This window comes from Canis aureus, chromosome 4, assembly GCF_053574225.1.
Source record: "Canis aureus isolate CA01 chromosome 4, VMU_Caureus_v.1.0, whole genome shotgun sequence".
Classification (NCBI taxonomy): Eukaryota; Metazoa; Chordata; class Mammalia; order Carnivora; family Canidae; genus Canis; species Canis aureus.
The window spans coordinates 69298209-69319911 of record NC_135614.1 but is presented as its reverse complement, the minus strand read 5'-3'; the positions used below and the strand labels follow the sequence as shown (position 1 = coordinate 69319911).

The window sequence follows — 21703 nt, the reverse complement described above, 5'->3', positions numbered from 1 at the left end:
GAGAAACTGGACATTAGGGCTGACAGTTCACAAGCTAGAAGAGTCAGGGTAGACTAGTAATGGAAATAGTCACAAGAGTTAATTATAGAAATTTTAACAATGACAATGAGAGCTACTATTTATTATGGGCTAACGTTATGCCAGGTACTCTACATGAATTATCTAATACCACAGAACAGTGAACTGGATACTATTTCCTTCAGTTTACAGATGATACTAGATAATTTGCCTCTGTATGCATAGCATGCAAATTACATTAGTGGTCAAGGACTTAAACTCCCAGACATGTGCTAGAAGTTTCCTTCAGGACGGCACATGAAATACTCAGGAGACTGCTGACCGTGTCATGACCCTTATAGCTGGGGAAATCATCCAGGACCCCCTTTGGCCATCAGGATAGAATTTATTGTTGAAGTGATGGAAGAAATATTGAACCTGGGGGAACAGAGCATTTCTACACCGCTCTTGTCTCCACTATAGCAGCTTCTCCACCACACCTACTCCTCTGGGTTATGATCATCTTACATCTTATTCTGAGATGGAGAAATATCAGGTTGCTCCCATGGACTGCACTGTAGCCCTGGGAAGCTTGGGAAGCAAGCATCTGACCTGTCTGGCTATTAGGGTAGAGGCCGTCTGTGCTGCTCACCACGCACAGAGTAGAGGATTCCACAAACACCAGAAGGAGGTCAGGTCCCGGGATGCCACGACACAACAAATATCCAGCAAACAGAGGAAGGGAGAAGACTATCTCATTAGAGGAATTTGCCATAGTGGAAGGAAATACAGAGAGGAGAAATATTTAAAAGAGAAAAGAAAGAAAAGTCTGCTATGTGTTAACTTTTCCTCTTGTACTTCCTTTTGTTTTCACTACCTTTATATTTTTTTCAAGAATTGATAATATAGTCATTTATTTTTCACACATTTTTTCTCTAGTCAACACATTTAAAATTTGTAAGTCAGAAACTACCTGCACCTCTTAAAAATATTCTTTTTTCCTATCCCTTTATAAGCAGTGTTTTTTGAAATGTCCTTTAGGTGTCCTGAGGAGATAACTTCAAGAGATGAGAGAGCTCTAGGCCATTTTATTTGTTTCATTTAATTATTTAAAATTTTTTAAAGCTATACTGAGGTATAATTGACAAATACAATTGTAAGATACTTTAAGTTGCATCATGGTGGTTTGATACACATCTATTCCCTCACACATTATCTTGTTCTGTTTTGTGGGAGGAGAGTGGCAAGAACATTTAGGTTCTACCCTCTTAGAAAATGTTATTTATATGATACTTCCATTATTAAGTTTATTCACATTACTCAATTAGGTGGCAACTCTTTAGAAGCAATAAAAGGCTATTTGCTTGATAGTAAGCTATTCTGTTGCTTTAAGGGTGCATATAGGAAATAAGTAGTTAGTTAAAAGGATTTAAATTCTATTGGGTCTTTGCAAACAAGAGACAATACCAGAGTGCACCTTTGAACTTCAAAGCTTTCAAAATGGGGCAGGGTCAGAAGAGTTTAAATGGGAAAAGAGGGAGGAACATGGAGACTGAGTGTATTTGTTTTTGGAGGGTGAGGATACAGATGAAACTCTGCAAGGAAGCTAATTTTTTTCTAACAGCAAACCAGAGAAATAGGCCATTCGTCCTCCCATCAGGTCAATCATATCAGAGGTATGATTTCCTGATGGTTTTGTAGGGAGTGAGTTACAAATTTGGTATTAAAACCTATCTTCAACTTGTTCAAGTGTCAAGAGCTCTTCCTAGATCTTGTATTTTCAGCTCTTATTATAGCTATTAATGCATCTAAAAGTCACAAACATTTTAATTAAACAGTTAATATTTTACTTAAGATATTTAATTGTTTTGAGGTAAAGTAAAAAAAACAAAAACACATATCTCATGGAAGATTTAACACATTCCTGAAAGCAGAAACTCAAACCACTGTTTGTTCCTTCTCTAGTCATAGCAATATGGTTTTTCTCTTCATTTGCCATAAACATCTACCATGCTGTCAAACAATTTTATACAGAAGTGCCAGTTGAAAGAATAGGCATATAATGAAATGCCTTTACACTAGAAAATAGCCTTTTCAATAGAATTGGTTCTGTTCAGGTCTTTTTTATACTGCTGAATTATCTAGTTTTTGTTGTTGTTGGTGGTGGTTTTCTCTTTCAGATAACAGAGCACTAATGCAGCTGTGGACCATTCTACTCTAAAAACTCTTGATTTGGGTGCCCCGCTTGGCAGAAATCACCTTCTATAAAACTATCATACATTTACAGTTTGCCTGATTGGTGTCATACACTTTATGTATATCACTTAATCTCTATAGAAAATACCCTTAGTGACAGCAGAACAGAATGTCGTGCTTCTTGCTACACCTTTTCTTCCTGGTTGTTCTAGCACAAGCCTTACTTTATCAACATTATCAAGAATTTTTAGGATTTCAGCACTAGATATCTATTGAAAGAATATAAAAGTATGCATTGAATTGTATGTTTCTTTTATCATATTCACAAATAACATATCCCCTTGAAATGTGACCATTTACATTGAATCAAAAATTACATTCTCATTTTCCTCTGTTCTTGCTCTATGAGGCTGAACTTGACTTGTGGGATAATAGACTAGCATCATTTGTTGGTGAAGTTCAAGCTCATTGGTAAGATATTTTTTTGCTATTTATTTCAATATTAGTTGCAGTTTTTCGTGGCACCAGTAGTTCAGGGACAACTGAAAGCACTATGCATATTTCAGTCATCTAAGGTAAATTCCAATTCATTGCTAAAACAGGCATGTTAATGCAGGAGGTCAAATCGTATAACATAAATGAGTGCCCAATAAATACTAGCCATATAGTTTGGTAATGATGATGATACAGATGTTGGTTAACTATAAAAAGTTAAAAATTTTGCATTGCAACTAAATACAAGTTTCAAAAAAGGTAAAACTCTAGTCTTCCCTTTATCTCAGGCTATTTTAGGAAATAAAACAGAGGGGAATATTTTTATTTGGAAAGTCTAACTTCGAGGTAAGAATCAAAAGGAAATGTAATTTGATTTAGAAACAAGCCAAAGCAAAACCAAATGAAGAAAAAAACATATATATAATAGAATACAAAAATGTCAACACTGCCTAGAGACACACGGTGAAAACATTTTTGAGGACAAAAATCCACTGGCTAAGCTTCTTTTTGTTGTGCCCAAGATCGCGAATCCGAGAAACCACCAAGGAGCCGACACCGATGCAAACACACGAGGGTTTATTACAAGCTCGAGCTTGGGTCCGAGTATACCCGACACAGCGGAGCAGGGGCTTGGACCCCCGAGGTGGGTTCCAGCTTAGTTTTAAGGGCTGGTCTAGGGGACCTCCAGAAAGGGTGGAGCAATTCCTCAAATTCTGTTTACATTTTGATATGGGGCCTTCAAGGGCATTGAGCTCTGTTCTCATTCTAATAGGGGCTTCCTGCCCTTAGCTTGGGCTCTGTTTTTATTCTAATATGAGACTTTCTAGGACGTTAAACTGTAAACTGTTTTCTTCCTGTAACTGACAAGTTCAGTTCTTATTCACAGGGGCCTGGGATGGCTGTACTTGTGATAACCCTGAACTTAAAGTGGAATGGCCTTAATTTTCTCGGCCTCCACATTTTATCAATGGCTTTTGCCAGAAACTTGCTCATTGGCATCTCTAAATATCTATAGATGTATTTATTTTACTCTTTATATCTCCCTTAGCTGCTGATTTACATGCACATCATCTTTCTATCTATGTCATACTAAAAAGGACAAGATGAATGTCATGGTCAATATTGAGTATCAAGTTATCTAATCTAGTGCAGGGAGTGCAGGAATAACCTATTGGATGTCTTATTTATCTCAAGTCATAACATTTACATTAATATAATCTACTTTCTTGTTTCAGAACTTTACTGTAAGTGGAAGAACATTTTAAAATTCTCTTTCTAAAAATATTGAAATTTCAAACTGTCGAGAAGGAAGTTATTTGTTTTTAATTGCACAGAACTTTATAGAGAGTCTTCTCCAATATGCCACCCGGAATGTTTCTTCTGGAATGACTTTTCTTCCTTCGCATTTCCTTTCTTTGAAAAAAAAAACAAAACAAAAAACAGCTTGATTTTGCTTCCCAATTTATGACAAACTTTTTATATGATATTGAGCAAGCCATTTTGGTTTTGTTTTATTCCTTAAATAGCAAATGACTTGTAAAGATAAAATGAAAATTTAAAAACAAAAACAAAACGAAAAAACTTTTAAAAGCAAAATAACATTATTCTATAATTTTATAATAAATATTATACATCTAAAATCCAAAAGAATTTCCTCAAGTATTTTTAGTGTCCCATCTCTCATGGTAAATTAATGCTCAAAACATAATTATATATATATATATATATGACACCAATGTTTTTAAGCTACTTTTGGCTATGGACTGATTCATTTGGGTAGACTATCAGGAAGTTTCCAGATGGTCTTTATCACTTTACTACTGGTAGAAACTGGTGCTGGTGGAGAAATTTGACATGAAAAGTTAAGAGAATTCTGTATCACTGAAGTTGGAGGGCTGGCTTTCATTCTTGACTCTTGTCTGCAATTATGTCATTGTGACCAAGTTAAATCTTCTCTGGATCTCTGTTTCCTCATCTATTAAGTAAAAGATTTGACTTCATGATTTCTAGGATCCATCCAAGTTTTTCTCTCTTCCATCCCTTCACTGACAATTTAGATATATTCTCAGTCAAGATTCAGTAACAAATATATGAGGAAACAAGAATAAAATATTGTTTCAAATTTTTGGTTTTAGTTTTAGTTCTTATATATTTGAATTCTTGCCACATTTTTTCAAATGTTCATAATGCGGGCAGCCCAGGCAGCTCAGCGGTTTGGCGCCTGCTTTCAGCCCAGGGCGTGATCCTGGAGACCCGGGATCGAGTCCCATATCAGGCTCCCTGCTTGGAGCCTGTGTCTCCCTCTGCCTGTGTCTCTGCCTCTCTCTCTCTCTCCCTTTCTGTGTCTCTCATGAATAAATAAATAAAATCTTTTTTTAAAAAAAAATGTTCATAATGCTTTAAACAAGCTGGAAAACAATGTCTCTCATTAGCAGGATGAATAAAATTATGACATAGTCATATCACATGTATGACTACATAGCTACATACAACATAGGTGAATCTTAGAATACTCAATGAATAGAATAGAACATAAAAGAATACTTATGGCTTTATTCCTTTTGTGGAAATTTTCAAACCAGGAAAAACTAAACTCTATTGTTTAGGAGTGCTTATATAGATTACAAAACTATCTCTTTTAAAGGAAAGGAAGCTATTATTCCAAACATCATGAAAGTGTAGAAAATTGTTTTCCACTAAAACGTTTGATTTAGTTTGCATGGTATCTGTGGATTATGTTCACACCTTAGACAATGTTGTTTATTTTATTGAGGACACTGTGCTGCTTCACCTAAGGATATACCAAATTGATTTGGTACCTAAGTAAATGAAACCTAAAGGAATAATATAATAATCAATATTAGCATAGCTACGTCTACTAGTAGGGACTACTACTAGTAGCTGTGTCCTTTCTTATAGGGAACAGACACTGCCATAGAAGTCTGTATTTTCCTAATTTTAATCTGATGATTTCATTTAGATGATATTAAAGTGTAAGTTATGTTTGATTAGATAAGGACAACTCAAAATAAATTTATGTTATCAAGATTTTAAGCATTGACTGATAAAACACATTGCAGTGAATTTGCCCACAAGATGTCGTATTACATATCAACCTCAATGTCATATTACATAATGTGAAAAGGGAATTTATAATTTAACCCCTCCCTTCCCCTCCCTTTTCTCTACAATATAAAGATAGGTATTAGAAAGTGCTGAGGAAAAAAGAAAGGCAGCTAAGAAATTACCCATGAGACACTTATAAATGGAGTCTAATTTGTAATTTTACAAAGTGATGACAAAATGTTCACCTTTCTCATGTTTTCATGACTTTAATAAAGCCATTAAATGATGGCCCAGATTTTACACTCTGATATCTTACCTGTCCAGGTAGATCGATATTCTTGCTCCGACTTCCTTAAAAATGAATGTTCTATACATCCCTTTCCATCAGGAACCTATTGTCTAAGACTATATGGTTTGTTAATTTGTACCAAGGCGTTAACAGATAAATAATTGTATGTCATTCCATTTTCCCAGGTGTATTTCTATTTAATTAATACTCAGACCAAAGTACACACCAATTTTGAGAATTCTAACCTCTGAGCTGGTTGGGAAGAGATATATTTTTACCAGAATGGGAGAAGATATTTTTTTGCTCTAATATCCAAAATTATCAGTGGATTTTTTTTACATAATTTCAATGTACATATTTTCATATATCCAAAGCATTACACTACCCAAAACTTTCTTCAGTGTTAATACCACCTGAGCTTTCATTTATTCAATAAAATTTTGTTTAGTTCATTTTTTTGCTGCAGTCCCTATGTTGGACACTAGAGACAAAGATTAATAGTCTTTATGATGAAGTATTTCACTGTGGAATTCACAAACTGCAGTGGATACAAAGTTGTACCAGTAGAGCAAAGTACTATAAGAGCATTGAAGGGGAGCACTAACAAATTGAGAGAGCTGGGAAATGAAGTAATCTGTAAAGGGCTTTCACTATGCCTACCTAGCTCCTAATATACGCCCCAGGCTGCAGTTCATACCATTTTCTCCTTGTCATTAATTTACTGAGTGGGTAAGGGCAAGGAACTTTTCACATTAGGCTTTAAGGGGATACACATATAAAATAAAGGAAATGGAAAAACCATCTATGATATTTCTATCACTTCTAATTTACAGCATTATAAGGTTTAAAGAGGAAGGATTACATGAAAAGTAATAACCTTTGTTTTACTGAATATTAACCTGTGTATTATTTAAATATTTCTAAAGTCTCTAAACAGTATTCTAGATATTCCTATAAATGTCTCATGAACACATTTAGCTGCCTATTGTGTGGCATCTAACATTTCCTTCCCATTGGTATAATTTCCTATAGTCAGTCAGTTATGCTTCAGTAACAAACCCTGAAATCTCAGTATCTGTGCACTTAAAAGTTTTCTTTTTGTTTATTTGTTTCAGATTTTTATTTAAATTCTAGTTACTTAATGTATAGTGTAGTATTGGTTTCAGGAATAGAAATTAGTGATTCATCACTTGCGTATAATACCCAGTGCTCATCACACAAGTGCCCTCCTTAATGCCTATCTTCCACTTAGCCCATCCCCCACCCAATTCCCTTCCAACAAACCATAAAAGTTCATTCTTACTCAGATTATGCCAAATTCTCTGAGGATCAGAAAACCATTCTGAGACAGCATGGAATTCTCCTCCAAGATGTAACTTGGAGTTCCAATCTAACAAAGGTTCCACCATCTTATCATATTTCCAACTCAGTAAGTGACCTGAAGAATCATTAAGGCAAAGAAAGAAATTCTGGAAGGACTTGCATTGGTTCTTGAATGCCTTGGCCCAAAAGTAAACAGGTCATTTCTGCTCACAGAGCATTGACCAGAAGTAGTCAAATAGCCATATAGGCTCACTTAATTGTAATGAGACTAATAATGTGAGGAGCACATGGATATTTGGCAAGAAATTAACATCTCTGCCTCATTTTCCATGATCATTTCCATAGCCATTGCCTCCGTGGATTCTTTGTGGCCAACAAATGTCAGAGTGGTGCTTTATTTTCTGGACACGCAATGCATTAGAACCAGACAGTACTCTATCCTGCAGTGTGGAGCACCTTCCTGCCAGCTTTGTGCTACACATCCTTTTTGGCCACTTAAATAATGCTACTGGTGAACCAAACTCACAAAGCTTTTAATGGAAATGTTTTCACTTCCCGTTCATAAACTCACATATTATAATAAATTTATATGTAATTACCTAATGGTTATCCAAAAAAATAGAAATCACTTTCTCCTTTCTAGGTTATATACTCCTACCTTTAACTTTTCTTTCAGTCATTCTCTTCATAGAGCACCACGTTCAGGCCTTATGATATGAGGCTTGTGCTTTCCTTAGGGTTCTGTCAATAAAAACAGATTAAGGTTTTATTAAAGGCATGAGCTGGAAAATACATACCAGTCCTTAGTCTAGTTAGAAGTTTAATTCAAGCCAATTCAAAGAGACATGGGCATGGAACACAGTGTTTGCACCATTTCTAGGCATGTTATATTTAAGGAGATCAACGTAAATAATTTCATGATCAGTTTATGCTGTGGGGAGATCCCTATCACATCTCAGAACTTTTTCCTCTTACCAAAACTTCTTACAAGGCATTGGAAGGCAATCCCTTTTCTTTGCATAGGGAAAAAATAGTGAGGGCTATATGTCACACCATTATACCTAGGTAGTTTTCTCCCCATTGTTTCTCTTCCACCACAGCTAACTTCACCTTTTGTATCTTTTGTGCATTTCATCAACATTTTAACTCTAACTTTTAAAGGTTTGTTAGCAAGAATGTTTAGAAATCACGCTATATGATGGGTTGAACAAGTTTGAATTTTTTTTCTCTCTCTCTACTATGAAGCCTGAAAGCCACTGGACTTCAGCAAATCCATGTCTGTTTGAATCAACTAATATTCCAGCTATTGGAGAAGGTTTTATCTCAGAGCTGCCTCTGGAAAATTCCTGTGCTATATGTCATAAGCCAGGCTCTGGCCTCCTGTCTGAGACACTTTCCTGATGGGAAAGGCCACCCAAGATGGGACTATCCCTCAGGCTGAAAGAGATGGAGTCAGGTCAAGCCAATTTCCTAAACTGCCAATTTAAACAATGACATCATTTCACATGCCAAAAATCTATTTGTACATAATCAGGGAAAGATCAAAAAAAGAAACTATAATAAGGATAATTTCTAGTGAGTTTAAATCCATGCCTGACCATGTTTGTTTACATTATTTCTCTCTCTGTTAACTTTTAGAATGTTAGCTCTTTGAGGACAGAACAGAGCTTTTTAATATTAGGTACACATTCTGTCTTTATGTGACAGCTTAATAAATGTTTAACATATAATTAGGCCAAAATTGTCCTTATAGTTTAAAAAAAAGAAGTAGTCCCTCTTTGGGTAGAATGGTCCCATTTAAAGAAGAAAAAAAAACTTTAATTTTTTTTTGAAATAATCATTGGTTTTAACTACAGTGTGTGTGTGTATGTGTGTGAAAACTAAATTTGTTAGTACAGATCAATTGAGTTCTCCTAAGTACTGATGTCATTATTTATATATAAATTGTTAATAAAATTATACAGAATATAATTATTAAAATTCGATATTTACAATAGTATTAGAAACAGCCTCAATCTGGGGAAAATATTTAGACATTTAACAATATACAGAAATAAGTGAAAATAGGAAATTAGGCCCTTGTGAAGCAGAAGGTTTTGAAAAGAAGGGGAAGATCTAAAGAAGAGAAAGTTATCATAAAATTTTGGTAGTTACCAGGATAATTATATGAGTTTAAGAATTAGTTAATTATACTAACCTAGCAATAAATTCAGAGAAATTGTCAATCAGTGAAAATTCAATTACTTTCACCACTTTGTCTAAAATTTTCTTGATTTTTATCCTTTTTTTTCCCCACTCTGAGTTTTTACTTTGAGTTTAATTCTGAAAGAAATTATTTCCCAATCTATCTCAAATTAGAAGCTCTGATCAAGAGACTAACTAATGCCTGAGGACATAACGCTGAAGAGCATAGTCAATATTAAGAGATAATATTGCCCGTAGACCCTGGGCCTTGAAACTTAGAAGACATTGCTGCAGTCGACTTCTAGCTATTGCCCTTTCCAGCAGGTGAAAGTCTGCAAGGTCAAGAGGATCTTTAATCTAGACCATTCTCTTAGTACCCCTGAACCTGGAGTTCCCTACCCTAAGGCACCACGCCCACCAGGGTCAGTGCACATCTCTTTAATAAGTCTCTCAAGGGCAGACTATTATCTATTATATTTATGTGCTTCTGTCTGAAAAGCATATTTTTGCAAGTGTACCACATAAAGTAGTATAATATTATTTGAAAATAGACTCTATTAAGGTACAGAAGCTTAATATAAACCCATGACTATTCAACAAAATATAAAATAAATCAATGGTGAATATAAAATGGAATCTTAAAATGTACATAAATAATTATAAAGAACCAAGAAAAGAGGAACATTGGACAAACTGCAGATGAGCAATTAGCACATGAGTTGCAAATGGTAGATTTAAAAGCAACAATCATACTGATAACTATTTTAACTATAAATTGTATAAACATACCATTTTAAAAGGCAGAGATTATTATGCACAAAAATAGACCTATATGACATGTACAAGAAAATCAGATAGATGAAAGTAAAAAGAATGAAAAAAGATACACTATTTACTCAGAATATGTGTAAACATAAGAAAGCTGGAATGGCTTTATTAATATCAGACTAAGTAGATTTTGAAATAGGGAAAATTACCTCAGATAGATATAGCAAAAACTGACAGAATTTAAAGAACCTACCATCTCTGTCAGAAGACAGAGATGACCTGAACACTACTGTCAACCAACTTGATTTCTAAAGGAACTCAAAAAAGAATAATGCATGCTCTTTCAAGTTCATATGAAACTTTCACCCAGATATATGCTGAACCATTAAAGGTTAAGTAAACAAAAAGGACTGAATTTTTAATAATTTATAATTAATGTAGTTAGTAATTTTATGTATTTATTTTCTTCCAAGTTTTTACTTAAATTCCAGTTAGTTAACATATAGTGTTATATTAGTTTCAGGTATGGAATTCACTGATTCAGCACTTAACATATAATACCCAGTGCTCATCACAAGTACCCTCCTTAATCCCCATCACCTATTTCACCTATCCCCCTGCCCAGCTCCCTTCTAGTAACCATCAGTTTGTTCTCTATATTTAAGAGTCTGTTTCTTGCTTTTCCTGTTTTCCCCTCTATGTTCATCTGTTTTGTTTCTTAAATTCCACATATGAGTGAAACCATATGGTATTTGTCTTTCTTTGACTTCTTTCACTTAGCTTAATACACTTCAGTTCCATCTACATTGTTGCAAATGACAAGAGTAATTTGATGGCTGAGTAATATTCCATTGTATATATACATTGTATATATACATCTTTATCCATTCATCAATTGATGAACATTTGGGCTCTTTCCATAATTTGGCTGTTGTTGATAATGCTACTATAAACATAGAAGTGCATGTATTCCCTTTATATTAATATTTTTATATCCTTTGGATAAATACCTAAGTAGCACAATTGCTGGATCATAGAGTAATTCTATTTTTAACTTTTTGAGGAACTGCCATACTCTTTTCCAAAGTGGCTGCACCAATTTGCACTCCCACCAACAGGGTGAGAAAATTCCCCTTCCCCTGAATCCTCAGTAACATCCGTTGGTCCCTGTGTCATTAATTTTAGCTCTTCTGATTGGTGTGAGATGATATCTCATTGTAGTTTTGATTTGTATTTCCCTGATGGTCAGTTGGCACTTTTTCATGTGTCTATTGGCCATTTGTACATCTTTGAAGAAATGTCTAGTCATATCTTCTGCCCATTTTTTAACTGGATTGTTTGTTTTTTGGGTGTTGAGTTTTATAAGTTCTTTTTGTATTTTGGATACTAACCCTTTATCAGATATGTCATTTGCAAATATCTTCTCCCAATCTGTAGTCTGCCTTTTAGTTTTGTTGATGTTTCCTCCGCTGTGCAGAAGCTTTTTATTTTGATGATGTCTCAATGGTTTATTTTTGTTTTTGTTTCCCTTGCCTCAGGAGACTCATCTAGAAAGAAGTTGCTATGGCCAAGGTCAAAGAAGTTACTGTCTACATTCTCCTCTAGGATTTTAATGGTTTCCCACCTCATATTTATATCTTTAATCCATTTTGAATTTATTTTTGTGTATGGTGTAAGAAAGTGGCCCAGTTTCATTCTTCTGCATGTGGCCGTCTAGTTTTCCCAACACTATTTGTTGAAGAGATTGTCATTTTTCCATTAGATACTCTTTCCTACTTTATCAAAGATTAATTGACCATATAGTTGTGGGCTCATTTCTGGGATTTCTTTTTTGTTCAGTTGTGCCTGGTTTTGTACCAGTACTATACTGTCTTGATCACTACAGCTTTATAATAATATAATTTGAAGTCCAGAATTGTGATGCCTTTAGCTTTGCTTTGCTTTCTTTTAAGATTGCTTTGGTTATCTGAGTCTTTTATGGTTCCACACAAATTTAGGATTGTTTGTTCTAGCTCTGTGAAAAATGCTATTGGTATGAATATAGGGGTTGCATTAAATGTGTAGATTGCTTTGGATAGCATAGATATTTTAACATATTTGTTCTTTCAATCCATGAGTATGGAATTTTTTTCCCATTTCTTTGTGTCCTCTTCAATTTCTTTCATCAGTGTTTTATAATTTTCAGAGTACAGGTCTTTTACAAACTCTTTAGTTCGGTGTATTCCTAAGTGTATTGTTTTTGGTGCAAGTGTAAATGGGATAGATTCCTTGATTTCTCTTTCTGCTGCTTCATTATTGGTGTATGGAAATACAACAGACTTCTATGCATCGGTTTTATATCCCGTCAGTTTGCTGAATTTAGGTATTATTTCTAACAGTTTTTTTGGTGGAGTCTTTCAGGTTTTCTACAGAGTATTGTGTCATCAGCAAATAATGAAAGTTTGATTTCTTCCTTGATGATTTGTGTGCCTTTTATTTCTTTTTGTTATCTAATTGCTGCAGCTAAGACTTCTAGTACTATGTTACACAGTCACGATGAGAGTGGACATCCCTGTCTTGTCCTGACTATAGAGGAAAAGCTCTCAGTTTTTCCTTTTTGAGGATGATATTAGCTGTGGCTTTTTCATATATGGCCTTTATTATCTTGGGGCATGCTCCTTCTAACTCTACTTTGTTGAGGTTTTTTGTCACAAATAGATATTATACTTGGTCAAATGCTTTTTCTGAATCTATTGAAAGGATTGTATGGTTCTAATCCTTCATTAATGTGGTATATCACATTGATTAATTTGCAAATATTGACCCACCCTTGGATCCAAAGTATAAATCCTACTTGATTGTGGTGAATGAGTCTTATAATGTACTGTTGAAGTTGATTTGATAGCATTTTATTGAGAATTTTTGTGTTTATGTTCATCAGGGATATTGACTTGTGGTTTTCTTTTTTAGTGCAGTCTTTGTCTCATTTTGGTATCAGGATAACGTTGACCTCATAGAATGAATTTGGAAGCTTTCCTTCCATTTCTATTTTTTGGAATAGTTTGAGAGGAATAGATATAAGCTGCTCTTTAATTGTTTGGTAGAATTTACTCATGAAGCCATCTGGCTCTGGACTTTTGTTGATTGGGAGATTTTTGGTTCAAATTTTCTATTTCTTTCTGTTTTGGTGTTTATATATTTCTAAGAATTTATTCATTTCTGCAATATTGTCCAATCTGTTGGCATGTAGTTTATTATAATATTCTCTTGTAATTGTATTTCTGTGGTGTTGGTTTTGATTTCTCCTCTTTCATTTGTGACTTTTTTTATTTGGGTCATTTGTCTTTTCTTTTTGAGAAGTTTGGCTGAAGGTTTGTCAATGTTATTTTCAAAGAACCATCTCCTGGTTTCGTTGATCTGTTCCATTATTTTTTAGTTTCTATATCATTTATTTCAGCTTTAACTTTTATTATTTCCCTTCCTCTGCTGGCTTTAGGCTTTTTTTTCTAGCTTCTTTAGGTGCAAGGTTACGTTGTTTATTTGAGATTTTTCTTGCTTCTTGAAGTAGGCCTGTATTGCTATATTCTTCCCTCTTATGGCTTTTGCTGCATCTCAAAGATTTTGAACTGCTGTGTTTTCATTTTCATTTGTTTCCATGTATTTTTAAATTTCTTCTTTGATTTCCTGGTTGAACCATTCATTGTTCAGTAGTGTATTTATGGTCTTTCCAAAGTTTTTCTTGTTGTTGACTTCAAGTTTTATAGTGTTGTGATTGGAAAATATGCATAGAATGATATTAATCTTTTTGTACCTGATGAGGCCTGATTTGTGACTTAGTATGTTACCTAGTATGTTCCATATGTATTTGAAGAGAATGTGTATTCTGCTTCTTTAGGATGGAATGTTATGAATATATATGTTGAGTCCATGTGGTCCAGTGTGTCATTCAAAGCCATTGTTTCCTTGTTGACTTTCTGCTTAGATGATCTATTAATATAAGTGGGGTGTCCCCACTATTATTGTATTATTATCAGTTAGTTCCTTTATGTTTATTCTTAATTGTTTTATATATTTGAGTGCTCCCATGTAGGGGGCATAAATATTTATAATTATTAGATCTTCTTGTTGGATCATCCCTTTTATTATGATATAGTGCCCTTCTTCATTTCTTGTTATAGTCTTTGGTTTAAGATCTAGTTTGTCTAATATAGGTATTGTTACTCTGGCATTAATATAGTTAGTAATTTTAATTTTATGACCAAAAGTAAATTAAACTAGATATCAATAACTGAAAGTTATTCTATATGTTGGCAAATTGAACACCAATAGAAAATAAATTTATTAAAAAAATAATTGAAAGTGTTTTTAATTCCCAAATATTTATAAATAATATAATACATTTAGAATAAAAAAATTACAAAATACTTTGAACTGAATGATAACAAAAAATAGCATCAAAACTCATATTATGAAGTTAAAGTGGTGTTTTGAAGAAAGTTAAATGCTTATACTAAAAAGGAAGAAATGTGACAAATAGTTACCTCAGTTTCTACTTTAAAACCTAGAAAAAGTGATGCCTGGGTGGCTCAGTGATTGAGTGTCTGCCTTTGGCCCAAGGTGTGGTCCCAGAGTCCCAGGATCAAGTCCAACATTGGGCTTCCTGCGAGGAGCCTGCTTCCCCCTCTGCCTATGTCTCTGCCTTCTCTCTGTGTCTCTCAGGAATAAATAAATAAAATCTTTTTAAAAATAAAGTAAAATAAAATAAAAAACTAGAAAAAGAAGAGCAAATAAAACCCAAAGTAAAGAGAAGAAAGTAAGTGATAAAGCTAATATTGGAAATCAATAAAATAGAAAATGTACATATAGTAGAGAAAAATAACTGTAACCAAAAATAGCTTCTGTGAAAAGCTTAATGAAATTGGTAAAACTCTGGAAATGTTGATCAAGAAGAATAAGACACAAATTATGAATGTTAGGAATAAGTGCTCCTATGGACATTAAGAGGATAGTAAGGAGGAGCACCTGAGTAGCTCAGTCAGTTTAGCATCTAACTCTTAGTTTTGGCTCAGATAATGATCTCAGGGTCAAAGAATTGAGCTCTACATTCAGGCTCTGTGCTCAGTAGATAGTCTGCTTGAGATTCTCTCCCTCTCTCTCCTCCATCCAGCTTTTTTTTTTTCTGAAATAAATAAATGAATCTTTAAAAATAAAATGGAGGATAGTAAGGGAATATCATGAAAAATAGTATACAAATAAATTAAACATAGGTGAAATGCACAAATTACTTGCAAAACACAAATTAACAAAACATACATAAGAAGAAATAACAAATCTGAATAACTCTATTTAAGTTAAAGAAGTTGAATTTGTAATCTGAAATATCTGAACAATGCATCCAGTCCTGGATGACTTTACATAATTCTGCTAGACATTTAAGGAAGAAATAATACCAATCTATCACAAACTCTTTTAGAAAATAAGGAAATAAATGAATATTTTCTGCTTCATTTAATGAGACCAGCATCACCTGATAAAAAGTAACCAGAAAAAAAAGAAAGGAAATAAAACTATAAACCAATACCTCTCATGAACATCAATGCAACAATCCTCAAAAATGTTTTATGTCAAGTTAAAGGCAGGCATGGGATTAATTCAGAAACTGAAATTTGGTTTAGCTTTTCATTAACATAAGTGTAATTAACTATTCTATCAGAATAAAGATAAAAATATGATTATCCAAATAGATATAGAAAAAAAGCATTCAATACAATTCAATACCCAATGATGATTAGGTAGAAATAGTAGGGAATTTTCTCAATTTATAGTGTCTGCAACAAAATTACACACCTAACATTAGGCTTACTAGTAAAAAATTAAAAGACCTTCCATCTCCTAAAATCAGAAAAATGGCAAATATAATTATGTTCATCATATCTATTAAACATTGTAATAAATGCAGCCTATGTAATAAGATAAGAATAAGGAAAAAATATATAATTTGAAACAAAAAAAGTAAAACTGTCTTTGTTTTCAGATAATAGGATCATGTATACAGAAAATTTTAATGAATCTAGAAAACAAAGCTTTTATAACTGATGAATGCATTTAGAAAGATTGCAGTTTATAGCACTGACACAAAAAAATGTACTATGTACTAGCAAAAAAGACTATGTACTAGCAATAAACATTTAAAAATTAAAAGCAATATGACTCACAATATCATCAAAAAACCTCAAAATCTTCAGAGAAAAACGTTTAAAAATATGTGCATGTTATGTATACTGAAAGCTACGAAACATTGCTGAGAGAAATTACACATAAAGAAATGTAGAGACATACCATATTTCTGTATTGGATGATCCCATACTGTTAAACTGTCATCTTCACAAATTGGTCTCTGGTTTCAATGGTAAGCTAATTAACATTCCAGAAGGCTTTTTTTTTTTTGTAGAAATTGACAAGTCGACTCTTAAACCTATATGTCATGCAAAGGATCTAAAATAGCCAAAATTATTCTGAATAAAGGAAAAAAGAGAATTTACTATAAAGCTATAGCAATTAAGACTGTGATATTGGCATAAGGACTATACACATACACACACACACACACACACACACAGAATAATAGTAATAATAATAATAATAATGTGTGTGTGTGTGTGTGTGTGTACCCAGAAATAGACCCACCTATACTTGAGCCAATACCAAATTGATTTGGGGGTTTTCTGAGTTAGGCTGTATATTATAACCAGCCCATCTTTAATGTGTTCCCCAGACATTACCAATTTTCTTGAGTTTAGTCCATGGTAGAGCCTTTAAAAAATATAATAAGAAAAATAAACACTTGCTCCATATTTTTTACCAACAACATTCTCTAACAATATACTCATTAACATTTCTCCCTAGAAACACAAATATAACAGGGGAAAAAATGCAGAGTTTGGAGAACATTCCATTTTTGTGGAAGCAAAGTGTTGGAGGTCCAAGTCATGTGTTTTGTACTGACACTTTGCTCTGAATTGCACCTAAAATGCCAGTGAGAAAGTGGTGAACTTTATACATTCTGTGGGTCACTCTGTCAGTCTGTCAGCCTCATGAGCTTTGATATGATTTCCTTCAGTGTTTGCAATCCATTCAGTTAGGTCTGTTTTCACTTTCCCATTGGCAGTTTTCTATCCTGAGTCACATTGACCTCTGTCTGCCCTGAAATAAGGAGGGGGCCAGCTTGGCTGTTTGGGCGCCTGCTGTGAACATGTGGAGAGGAAGTAGTGACATACTTCAGAAGGCCCAATTTGCAATGTTCCTAAAGTATTTCCTATATGCAAGAGGTCACCCACCAATATCTTTGCATTCTGTCTTCCTTAGGCCATCATTTTATCTTACTATTAGAAAGAGTACAAAGAAATGTTCCTGTGTAGAGCCTGAATCATCAGCAGGTTTTGTGACACTTTCTTAGGCTTTTAGAGTATACGTTCAGGAAAAGAGTTCATAGCATGGCATTTGACCAAATTCTTTATGCTATAGATCTAATGACCAGTTCCACTATGTTCTATAAAATATCAATATCTCATTATCTTATATATTTGTCCCTCCCTCTGGCCACACCCTCTGAATAATTTAGCTAGGTCACCAGCTGTTCTAAACCTCTATGCTGTCAAACCTCCATGGCTTAAATAAACAAAGGCCTTTTTTTCCCCTTTAAAAAATGAGTTTTGGGTGGGGGGTAACAGAGTGTTAAAGTTAGTTAAATCATTAAACTTATTTGTCTCTTTATTCATACCGTTTGAAGAAAGAAAAGGGAGTTGGTTCATCTTAGGATTTGAATTCACAAAATCACAACTATTCTCATCTTTAACAAATGATTCCCAAGCAAAATTCTGCCTTCTTTTGAAGGCTCATACTTTTGCACAGAGGCCAGCCAACAAGCAGCTGACTAGGAGGGAGATTTCCAAAAGAGCAATCTCTGCCCAGCTCACAGGAAACAGCCTGTGAAGTGTTTCCAGACCAAGACTTCCAAAGAAGATCTTTGCCAGCTAGTTGTGGTCCTCTGGTGTCCAGGATTCTCAAGGTCTCTCCCTCACAGCTGCCTAAATGCACAATGGAACTTCTGAATATTCCAGGGGCAGGTTTAAGCATACACAAGATGGGGTATGGAAGAGAAAAAAGGAGAAAAGGGGAAAACATAAAACAATGTAAAAGCAGAGAAAATTCCAGATTAACTGGAAAGTGTTGCATAGTTGTGAACAGTTTACAATGGGAACTGTAAATAAAGCATATTAGCTTTATATAAAAGCATAAAGCAACATTAGCTGTATTTGAGACACTTTAGGTGACAAATGGAGCATAAGTCAGGGAGCCTGAAGGTTAATCTTGCAATGCAATGTAGGCTGGAGTCTTCAGATGGAGGTTGTATTTTTATGGGTCTGAGGTAAACATCAAAGGGAAATAATACGGATAAAAGAAGCATTATAGAAAAAAGAATTCAAAGTGCTTAGGAGTTCATTTAGATATGGAGTTTGAAAGGAATGATTCAAAACAGATTTAAGTACTGGACAAACCCAACAGACAATGCTGGTTTAACTGGACTCTCTTCTTCTTTAGGTTTTGAAATATATAAATGAAAGTTTGTAAATATTTGCTGAGAAACCGTATAAGTTTAACTGAGTTTCTACCAAATTAGTATCATCTAATGTAGACTATTATGCAATAATATTATATGATAGTTAACATTTTCTAAGAATTTTTTGTTGTAAAAATATTAGTACCATTGTAGAAAGGGGGATAAGGACTATAGAGTTTTCCATTCTTGAATCAGCTGATATTTCTAATTCATTTACTATTGCTTTTCCCATTAATCTGCATATGTACTTATTCCTCCCATTATCCAGTTTAGATCCTGTAACCATTACTATAATCATTACTCTTTATACACTCTTAATGTATACACTCTTAATTCTGCTGTTGTCTCCCATCGTCATACTCACAAACCCCAATCTTAGTTAAATCCAACTGTCTGCAGTCTCTGCCTGTGGATGAACAGTTAGTTTGGGATGACTGGAGGAAAACACAAAACCATGCTACAGTTCCCAAGTACTTGATGGCAATACTACAGATTCCCCTACTCAGTTCATTTCTTACTCTCCAAGATCACTTTTTATATCTTCTCTTCTCCAACCTCCAAATTCCTTCTCCTCCAAATCACTCTGATGCCTGTTCTTCTCTTTTCACTAATAAAATCGAGGTAAGCAGAATAGGCCTTGCTCATGTTTTTACTACCAATTATAAAACTCTCTGCCTCTATTCTGGTGCATTCACCATCCCTCCTACTACAGTGGATGAATTGTCCATGCTTGAATCTATGGCTCATATATTACTTGTACACTTGATGTTATTCTTCTATCAAGGACTTTGCTCCTGGAGTTATTCCTTCTTGCCTCCATACTATTGCTTTTTTCTCTATATTACACTACTCTCAACAGCATAGACATGCTGTACTGTATCTCATATTTAACAAAGCAAACAAAAGTCAGTGTAGACAAATAAAACAAAAAACTCAGAAAGCTTGACCCCATCTGTCCTTTCAGCTACTGTCCTACTTTTCTATTTCGCTGTCTGAGCTACAAGAACTGGTTGTTTATTCTTTGTTTTTAATTTCTCACTTCAAATCTCGACTCATTTTAATTAGAACTTTATTTTCAATAGAAATCTCATTTTTCAGGATCAATAAAAAAAATGAACACCGTGTTGCAGAACCCAATGGTTTAGTCCCAGTCATCTTAATTGAATTCTTAGTAGCATTTAATAAAATTGATCATTACTTTGGGAACATGTCTTAAAATGGTTTCCTCCCTTGATTTCTGGAATACTATACTGCATCCCTACCTTCCTAACTGCACTATCTTTTCTGTGGGATCCTATTGGCTTAGTGCTTCTAATACTCAGTCATCAGAAATCTCGATCTGAACTCTCTACCTGGTAATCTCATCTAGCTCCCTGCTACCCAGATTACTCCCACATTTCTATCCCTAGCTGATCACTCCTGTGAGTCTTGGTCTAAGATATGTAACTGACTATGTGACATCTCCATTTGAATGGATATTGAACACCTTCACCTTAACATTTTCAAAAACAAATTCTCTTTATTTCATCTCCCCAAGCATGTTTTTCCCATTTTCCTCATCCCCGGAAATAATTCTGCATTTACCCTGCTGCTCAGACCCAAAATTTGGGATTCAGCCTTTCTCTCACACCTAACTTGTCAGCAAATCCTGCCAATATATCCTAATCCATTTTCTCTTACCATCTCTATAATTACCTCTAGAAGTCAGTTTTTCATTGAGCTGTAAGCAAAATATTCTAAGGAGTTCTGGCTGATTGTAAGATGTTATATTTTTCTAATTTTCTTTGGAAGACTGTATATATCTATTTATTTTAGTCTCATTTCTGTTTTGGAGTTAAATGATATCTCCAAAGGGTATCACAAGTGAAAATTTAAATTTTAAAACAATTAAGAGCACATTTTAGCTAATCAGGGCTTTTAGTTGTCAGGAGGAGGTTAAAAAAGCTTCCCCACCACACGTTAAGGACCCAAATCAATCTATGGAATGACCAATGCTCATGAGTATTTTAGTGCTTAGTAATTAATAATGTTTGGTAGCAAAATGGTCATAAGCCACATGGTGAGAGATTCATATGCCAAGTGCCAGAGATTCTAGTTCTGTTTTTGCCAAGAAGGCAAGTCGCTTAACCTCTGTATGTTTTTTCTTCTCTGCAGTGGGTACAGCAACTGCCCTTTATTACACAGAGCTGTTGTGCAGATAGAAGATGAACATGTGTAGAAATAGGAAAGAAAGAAAGGAGGATTTTTAGAAAAGGAAAGAAGACATTTTAAAACCTCAATTTCCTGAAGCACAGCTAGCAGTTGCCAGCTATTTATTTATTTACATTATTTTTTACTTCTTTCTTTTTAAAAAATTTACAATAAATATGAAAAACTATATTAGAATGAAATAAACTTAAGTTGAAAAAGAAATCTTCAATCAAAAAAAAAAAGAAATCTTCAATCATTTAGTAGTCTTTCTGCATTCTACTTCATGGTATCAATACTAATACTAATTTTACATTCACAGAGCATTTCTGCTTTAGGCCAGGTACTGTGCTGAGTGTTTTTACAAAACTTCTTGTGGCAAGTGAGAAATATATTTCTTTGAAAGCACCTTTAGTTATAACATTTATGTTGTCAAAGAGACTCTCCTAACAACAATGAAAATTGATGCCCAGCATGATATTTATAGATATTTTTAACAGCAAAGGGTTGAAGCAAAATGGACTAATTGGTGAACTCTTGGTTAAAAGAAAAAACTAATATATATATATATAAAATCGTGCCCTAAGAATTCTGGTTAG

At 34.1% G+C, this 21703-nt stretch overlaps 1 long non-coding RNA gene across 1 annotated transcript; it reads right to left on the bottom strand.

The window, feature by feature from the left end:
• Positions 1-3243: 3243 nt before the first annotated feature.
• LOC144312928 (uncharacterized) lies at positions 3244-16800 on the bottom strand. Its single transcript, XR_013378585.1, has 4 exons — positions 16637-16800; positions 14839-15009; positions 8025-8107; positions 3244-4101 (listed from the first exon to the last, which is right to left on the bottom strand). It is a non-coding gene; the product is annotated as an uncharacterized LOC144312928 (long non-coding RNA).
• Positions 16801-21703: the final 4903 nt, after the last annotated feature.